The following is an 8833-nucleotide window of genomic DNA, read 5'->3' as shown; positions in this document are numbered from 1 at the left end:
CACACAGAATCACAGAGCTGAATATGAATGAAAATGACAAGACGTTAGTACTGGAACTGCTGAAGATTAAACTAAGTATTTCAGCTGTAGAGCAAATGAAACTGTATACAGACACACAGAAATGTGAGGCTGCGAACCGTTCTCTCAGTGTTTCCTTACCTAAGAATGTGAACTATTCACGAACGATGACTGGGACAGCTGCATCCACCATCCACAGGCTGAACAATGCCCCAGGAACATCGATGATAGAAAAGTGCAAGTACTGTGGCATCGAACTGTCAGCTCGGGTGAGGCGTTCACTGCGTCCGATGGACAAAGAGTCAGACTATCAAAAAAGATATCAAAACAATCCACAGGTGGTTAAAAGGCACTTAGTCCAGCAAGGAAGTAAAATTAGAGATCACTTACAATATAAACATTTGCACAGAGATCAACAAGCTGACTACAAGAAAGGATTATTAGATATTGACAGTCAAAGAGCAGACAACTCCTGTGACCACAGTTATTCAAAGTAATTTTTGTCACAAACTTTCAAGCGATACATATAATATAGGAACTATCAGTTTGCATGACAGCATTTCTGCTGTGGACATGAACCCTAGACATTGAAGATTGACTTTAAACAATAAAAAATAGTAATGTGAATAAATGTATGCTTTTGAATAAATGTATCATGTGATATTAATATGTGATATTTATATGTGATTTTATGACATAAAATATTTCTTTAAATTAACCTTTGTTATTGTTTTACATTCTTATATGTTATGTATTCTGAGATGCAAGAGGCAGGGGGGGGGGGGGGGGGGGTATTGTCCGTGTCCCTGACAGACATCCCTGTTCACACATTGTATGTGCGAGCTGTTAATTGCATGTGGCTCAGCAGATAAGTGATCTTTAAACATACAAAGATGGTTATGGCACAGGTGACTGATGTCACTGCCATCTATGTCCATCTCCTTATTAAAGACCATGAAAGTTAATCTGTGAGCATTTACTGTACGATACTGGCCTGTGATTGGTGATTTGAACTTAATAGCACCATATCCATTTGGTCTGGGAGGCCCATTCCATATTATACATTCACCATTTGGCCCAGGATCACATTTTGAAAAAATTACCCTCTGGTATTTTTGAAAAAAAGCCTCCATTTTGACTTATTCAATTAGCCTTAATACTCAAAGTGAGACTGTCACAGGGTGTAGGGATACATTCTGATAGAAAAGAATGACCTATGACCTGATACGGGTACAATGCAGGCTGAATCGTGTTATAATTTGTGAAATTACAAATTTTGAAAATATTAATATAATAAAATGTAATTTAATTAAAAGAAAAAAAAATATTCATCACCCAAACTGATAAGTTTCAGATTTCCACCTATCTGGACAATTAGCATGTACATTTTGAGTCCTGTAACTGTCATAGTTACCTCAAAATTAGGTATCAAAGTGTGTCACCCTGTGTCAAACATCATTGAAGAAATCCTCCATATTGACTTATTTAACCTTAAGGGATCACACCGCTATTTCAGCCAGTGAGCGACGTTGACAGTATGATTATGGAATATTGGAAGGGTAACATTGCCTCTTGATTTTGGCATATCAAACTGACAGATGCATATCTGCTTAGCTATAGGCAAGACCATTGTTTGCTATGCCTGTGGTACATATATTTAACGAGAGTAGCCTCCCCTCCATTAGCCCATGTGCTTAGGAGAGTGGATAATTGAAATTGCAGGTGGCGAAGTATCAATTTTATTTGCTTAAATCCTGTCACAGAGGCTGTTCTCTTCATGTCAGGTAGTATATAGCACCTACTGTTAATAATTTAGTCAGTACTTGGCTTTATATTTGTACTGTCACCAATGTATAATCAATAGTGGTGAGATACATACAATCCCTGTTCATTCCTATACATAAAATCTGCACTCCCCATTTATTATTATAATACACATAATCTACATTCTACATCCATTGCTATACATATAAACTATACTCCACATTCAGTATTATATATATAATCTCCAATCCCGTTCATTGTAATACTAGTAGATATAATCTATACTTCCCGTTCATTATAATGCACATAATATACACTCTCCATTCATTATTATACATATGACCTACACTACTTGTGGATTACTATACACACCACCTGCACTACCCATTCATTAGTATACGTATAATATTCACTCTCCATTCATTATTATACATATGACCTACACTACTTGGGCATTACTATACACACCACCTGCACTACCCATTCATTAGTATACGTATAATATTCACTCTCCATTCATTATTATACATATGACCTACACTACTTGTGGATTACTATACACACCACCTGCACTACCCATTCATTAGTATACGTATAATATACACTCTCCATTCATTATTATACATATGACCTACACTACTTGTGGATTACTATACACCCATTCATTAGTATATTCATCTATTCATTATTATACATATGACCTACACTACTTGTGGATTACTATACACACCACCTGCACTACCCATTCATTAGTATACGTATAATATACACTCTTTCAGACCTACACTACTTGTGGATTACTATACACACCACCTGCACTACCCATTCATTAGTATACGTATAATATACACTCTCCATTCATTATTATACATATGACCTACACTACTTGTGGATTACTATACACACCACCTGCACTACCCATTCATTAGTATACGTATAATATACACTCTCCATTCATTATTATACATATGACCTACACTACTTGTGCATTACTATACACACCACCTGCACTACCCATTCATTAGTATACGTATAATATACACTCTCCATTCATTATTATACATATGACCTACACTACTTGTGCATTACTATACACACCACCTGCACTACCCATTCATTAGTATACGTATAATATACACTCTCCATTCATTATTATACATATGACCTACACTACTTGTGCATTACTATACACACCACCTGCACTACCCATTCATTAGTATACGTATAATATACACTCTCCATTCATTATTATACATATGACCTACACTACTTGTGCATTACTATACACACCACCTGCACTACCCATTCATTAGTATACGTATAATATACACTCTCCATTCATTATTATACATATGACCTACATACTTGTGCATTACTATACACACCACCTGCACTACCCATTCATTAGTATACGTATAATATACACTCTCCATTCATTATATACACATCTATATTCATTATTATACACCTATTATACATATGACCTACACTACTTGTGCATTACTATACACACCACCTGCACTACCCATTCATTAGTATACGTATAATATACACTCTCCATTCATTATTATACATATGACCTACACTACTTGTGCATTACTATACACACCACCTGCACTACCCATTCATTAGTATACGTATAATATACACTCTCCATTCATTATTATACATATGACCTACACTACTTGTGCATTACTATACACACCACCTGCACTACCCATTCATTAGTATACACTATATTATATACACTCTCCATACTTGTGCATTACTATACACACCACCTGCACTACCCATTCATTAGTATACGTATAATATACACTCTCCATTCATTATTATACATATGACCTACACTACTTGTGCATTACTATACACACCACCTGCACTACCCATTCATTAGTATACGTTAATACACACACCTGCATTATTATACATATGCACTACCCATTCATTAGTATACGTATAATGTAGACAACGCATTTTGTTTTATATTCATAGCAATGAATGTGGAGTGTAGATTACATACAGTGCCAGATTTATAAGGGGCAAAAGGGGCAATTGCCCCGAGCCCTCCTGCCAGAAGGGCCCCCCAGACTAAGAACTTCCTTTATAAAAAATGCAGTAATTATAAAATCAGTTCATTTTTTTATTTGTAATTTAATTTAATTTCTATGTTGAGGGGCCCCCGAACCTAAGAGGGTGTTCACGTACCAAATGGTTGGATCCAATCAAAATATAGTTTACAAAAATATGCATATTTATAAGTTTGTTGGATTCGGGAATAGTCGGATGAAAGTAATTTTTGTCGGAAGTGATCGATTTAATGTAATGGCGGCAAATCATGTCCTGGGTCTTTTGGAGGTGATCATACTTAATTTCAAATGGAGACATAGTAGGCCCTATTTGTTTTGTGTGAAAATGTTAGAAGTTATATAAATATATTTGGTTATGATTTTATACAATAACTTTAAAAGTTACAGACATTTTTCTGAACAACAAAAAGAAACTTGCTCCTTATTGTGTTCTCTGCAATTGAAATATAGCAGTTGGCAGGAATATGATTTTTTCAAAAACAAAATTCAATTTAATTTAAATTGATACATTTTCAAAAAAGAAAATCCCACAAAGTTCTCTTTTAAAAAAAAATGTAAACTTTAAAACTGTAAAATTTTTGATACTGCACACAGTCAACATATGCCAATTACAAATTAGGACTGCTCGAGTGTCATTCTGGTGAGGGTAATTAGCAAGGTGTCTGCACACCGTAACCGATCACACCTGAATGCAGAGGAAATGGCACCGGCCTGCAGGTTGCATAGTACCAAAGAAGAGAGTTCCGTGTCAAAGTTCGACATGCACCGTCAAACATTTACGGAGTAAAAGCAGCTGTGGGTGTGATTGGTAGTAATATGTGACATTGATTATTTGTGCAAATACTATTATCCATTGACAATAAATAAATACACTTTTATTTGTCATACAGTTGTTATGCAGTACATACCAGAGGTTGAAACTAATGCGGGGCACCCCCCAAAATGGAAGTGCAATTTTCAGCAAAAATGACGGTTGCCATTAAAAACATTAATTAAATCTCTTAAATGATACGTGACCCCCCCCCCCCCCCCTCCCATTTTCTTGCAGGTAGATTAGATGTGAGGTGCCACACTTTCTATTGCTGTAGTTACTGGGTGTGTTGAAATGCTGCTTATATCAGTTTTATTAGTAAACGTTAACATTATCGGCAATAGGAATTGATTTGGTCTATTAGAACCTATAAAGATGCAGTACAGAATATACAGTGAACAAAAAAAGCTGTCAACTGCCACTGCATTGAAATGTTTTAATGTATCAGAACTGAAAGTGACATCACACATGAACTGATATATATATCTAAGGGTGGACATGCATACCACAACAAGTATTTCACTGTTTTATACACTACGAGTCACATCCATGGAAGGCAATACAAGACGAAAGATACAGTTCAAGAAGGGACATGCACCTTGGAATAATGCTGAAACTCTGCTGCATGAACATGCAAGTCCAGAATCTCACACTGAGAAGTTGCGACCAGTAGTCCGGATGAATATAGACGAGTTTGCCTTGGTCACGAAGTCGAGTCCCACTTCAGCCACCATATCCACTCCAGATTGCGAAGGTGCGTCACAGCCAGTCCGCCTGCTACGTCCCATTACGAGTACATGTACTGCGTCTGAAATGAAAGAAGAACAACAGTGTAAAGACAAAGAAGGCATGAGAATAATGGACAGTGACAGAATGGTAGATGCATGGAATGCAGCTTTCAGATACCACTCGACAGCTTCCCCTGAGTGCGACGAGCCTGAAATGCAAATATTAAAAGAGGTTAAGTGGGGTCTTCGTTGGAAAGTCACACTACACTGTGTGAAATGTGACTTCACTGCTCCTGAAAGCAAATTGTACAATGAGGTGAAGACAAATAAACCTGGCCCAAATGCAGCAAAAACTAATGTGGGTCTTGCTATCGGTCTCCAAGATACTCCCGTCGGCAATACGACAGCGAGAGTGCTATTGGCAGGCATGGACATTCCACCACCGTGTCGGAGCAGCATGCAGAGAACATCATACAAGGTATCAACGGCTGTAACAGATCGGAATGAAAAAGATATGGCACAAAAAGTGGAGCTACTGAAAGACATTAACATGAAACGTGGAAATGAACGTGATGAAATTAACATAGCCATGGATGGGAGATACAACTCCACGACAATAACAAGTCGGAAGAAACCGGGCCAGAATGCATCACAAGCTATAGGACTTGCGTGTGAAACAATGACTGAAAGAAAATTCATTGTAAGTGCCTGCTTCCAGAATAAACTTTGTTCGACCGGAGCCTGGTTAAGAAACAAAGGTATTCACGTGACGTGTCCCGGTGGTCATCCTGACTGCACAGCAAACTTGCCGCCATTTGCTCCGCTGTCGGAATACGAGATGGGAAAAGATATCAGAACAGACTTGGCTCTACAAGGTATTCTCATAAAATACGTTACAACAGATGGAGATTCCAGACCATCTGCTGGAGTTGATAGTGCTTTGAAACTTCTAGATCCAATGTGGAAAGTGCAGCGGTCACAAAGCTAACTTCAGTCCCGACATGTTTACTGGGTCCACCCGTGAACAAAAGCGTGAAGCACAGAAGGTATTCAGCCAGGATATGAAAGCAAGGTGCAGTTTAATTCTTAAAGAACTGATGAAACTACACACTGGTAATATCGGTGTACTGAAACGAGACTTACCAAAGGTCCTGCAATCGACACTTTCGTGCTACGGTGGTGACTGTTCAAAGTCTTTGCGGTACTCGGTCGTCTGCAGTGGAGGAATAGCGAACAACTGGTGGCACCGATCCATGTTCCTGGGTACACACAGAATCACAGAGCTGAATATGAATGAAAATGACAAGACGTTAGTACTGGAACTGCTGAAGATTAAACTAAGTATTTCAGCTGTAGAGCAAATGAAACTGTATACAGACACACAGAAATGTGAGGCTGCGAACCGTTCTCTCAGTGTTTCCTTACCTAAGAATGTGAACTATTCACGAACGATGACTGGGACAGCTGCATCCACCATCCACAGGCTGAACAATGCCCCAGGAACATCGATGATAGAAAAGTGCAAGTACTGTGGCATCGAACTGTCAGCTCGGGTGAGGCGTTCACTGCGTCCGATGGACAAAGAGTCAGACTATCAAAAAAGATATCAAAACAATCCACAGGTGGTTAAAAGGCACTTAGTCCAGCAAGGAAGTAAAATTAGAGATCACTTACAATATAAACATTTGCACAGAGATCAACAAGCTGACTACAAGAAAGGATTATTAGATATTGACAGTCAAAGAGCAGACAACTCCTGTGACCACAGTTATTCAAAGTAATTTTTGTCACAAACTTTCAAGCGATACATATAATATAGGAACTATCAGTTTGCATGACAGCATTTCTGCTGTGGACATGAACCCTAGACATTGAAGATTGACTTTAAACAATAAAAAATAGTAATGTGAATAAATGTATGCTTTTGAATAAATGTATCATGTGATATTAATATGTGATATTTATATGTGATTTTATGACATAAAATATTTCTTTAAATTAACCTTTGTTATTGTTTTACATTCTTATATGTTATGTATTCTGAGATGCAAGAGGCAGGGGGGGGGGGGGTATTGTCCGTGTCCCTGACAGACATCCCTGTTCACACATTGTATGTGCGAGCTGTTAATTGCATGTGGCTCAGCAGATAAGTGATCTTTAAACATACAAAGATGGTTATGGCACAGGTGACTGATGTCACTGCCATCTATGTCCATCTCCTTATTAAAGACCATGAAAGTTAATCTGTGAGCATTTACTGTATACTGGCCTGTGATTGGTGATTTGAACTTAATAGCACCATATCCATTTGGTCTGGGAGGCCCATTCCATATTATACATTCACCATTTGGCCCAGGATCACATTTTGAAAAAATTACCCTCTGGTATTTTTGAAAAAAAGCCTCCATTTTGACTTATTCAATTAGCCTTAATACTCAAAGTGAGACTGTCACAGGGTGTAGGGATACATTCTGATAGAAAAGAATGACCTATGACCTGATACGGGTACAATGCAGGCTGAATCGTGTTATAATTTGTGAAATTACAAATTTTGAAAATATTAATATAATAAAATGTAATTTAATTAAAAGAAAAAAAAATATTCATCACCCAAACTGATAAGTTTCAGATTTCCACCTATCTGGACAATTAGCATGTACATTTTGAGTCCTGTAACTGTCATAGTTACCTCAAAATTAGGTATCAAAGTGTGTCACCCTGTGTCAAACATCATTGAAGAAATCCTCCATATTGACTTATTTAACCTTAAGGGATCACACCGCTATTTCAGCCAGTGAGCGACGTTGACAGTATGATTATGGAATATTGGAAGGGTAACATTGCCTCTTGATTTTGGCATATCAAACTGACAGATGCATATCTGCTTAGCTATAGGCAAGACCATTGTTTGCTATGCCTGTGGTACATATATTTAACGAGAGTAGCCTCCCCTCCATTAGCCCATGTGCTTAGGAGAGTGGATAATTGAAATTGCAGGTGGCGAAGTATCAATTTTATTTGCTTAAATCCTGTCACAGAGGCTGTTCTCTTCATGTCAGGTAGTATATAGCACCTACTGTTAATAATTTAGTCAGTACTTGGCTTTATATTTGTACTGTCACCAATGTATAATCAATAGTGGTGAGATACATACAATCCCTGTTCATTCCTATACATAAAATCTGCACTCCCCATTTATTATTATAATACACATAATCTACATTCTACATCCATTGCTATACATATAAACTATACTCCACATTCAGTATTATATATATAATCTCCAATCCCGTTCATTGTAATACTAGTAGATATAATCTATACTTCCCGTTCATTATAATGCACATAATATACACTCTCCATTCATTATTATACATATGACCTACACTACTTGTATACACACCACCTGCACTACCCATTCA

At 37.4% G+C, this 8833-nt stretch overlaps 2 long non-coding RNA genes across 2 annotated transcripts; both read right to left on the bottom strand.

Moving 5' to 3' along the window:
* On the bottom strand, positions 1-5433 carry LOC121390991. The gene is made up of 3 exons (XR_005960332.1): positions 5282-5433; positions 160-325; positions 1-17 (listed from the first exon to the last, which is right to left on the bottom strand). It is a non-coding gene; the product is annotated as an uncharacterized LOC121390991 (long non-coding RNA).
* On the bottom strand, positions 5432-7069 carry LOC121390990. Its single transcript, XR_005960331.1, has 3 exons — positions 6837-7069; positions 6555-6694; positions 5432-5491 (listed from the first exon to the last, which is right to left on the bottom strand). It is a non-coding gene; the product is annotated as an uncharacterized LOC121390990 (long non-coding RNA).
* Positions 7070-8833: the final 1764 nt, after the last annotated feature.

Source organism: Gigantopelta aegis, unplaced genomic scaffold (genome assembly GCF_016097555.1).
Source record: "Gigantopelta aegis isolate Gae_Host unplaced genomic scaffold, Gae_host_genome ctg11309_pilon_pilon, whole genome shotgun sequence".
NCBI classification, from domain to species: domain Eukaryota; kingdom Metazoa; phylum Mollusca; class Gastropoda; order Neomphalida; family Peltospiridae; genus Gigantopelta; species Gigantopelta aegis.
This window is presented reverse-complemented; position numbering and strand designations above follow the sequence as displayed.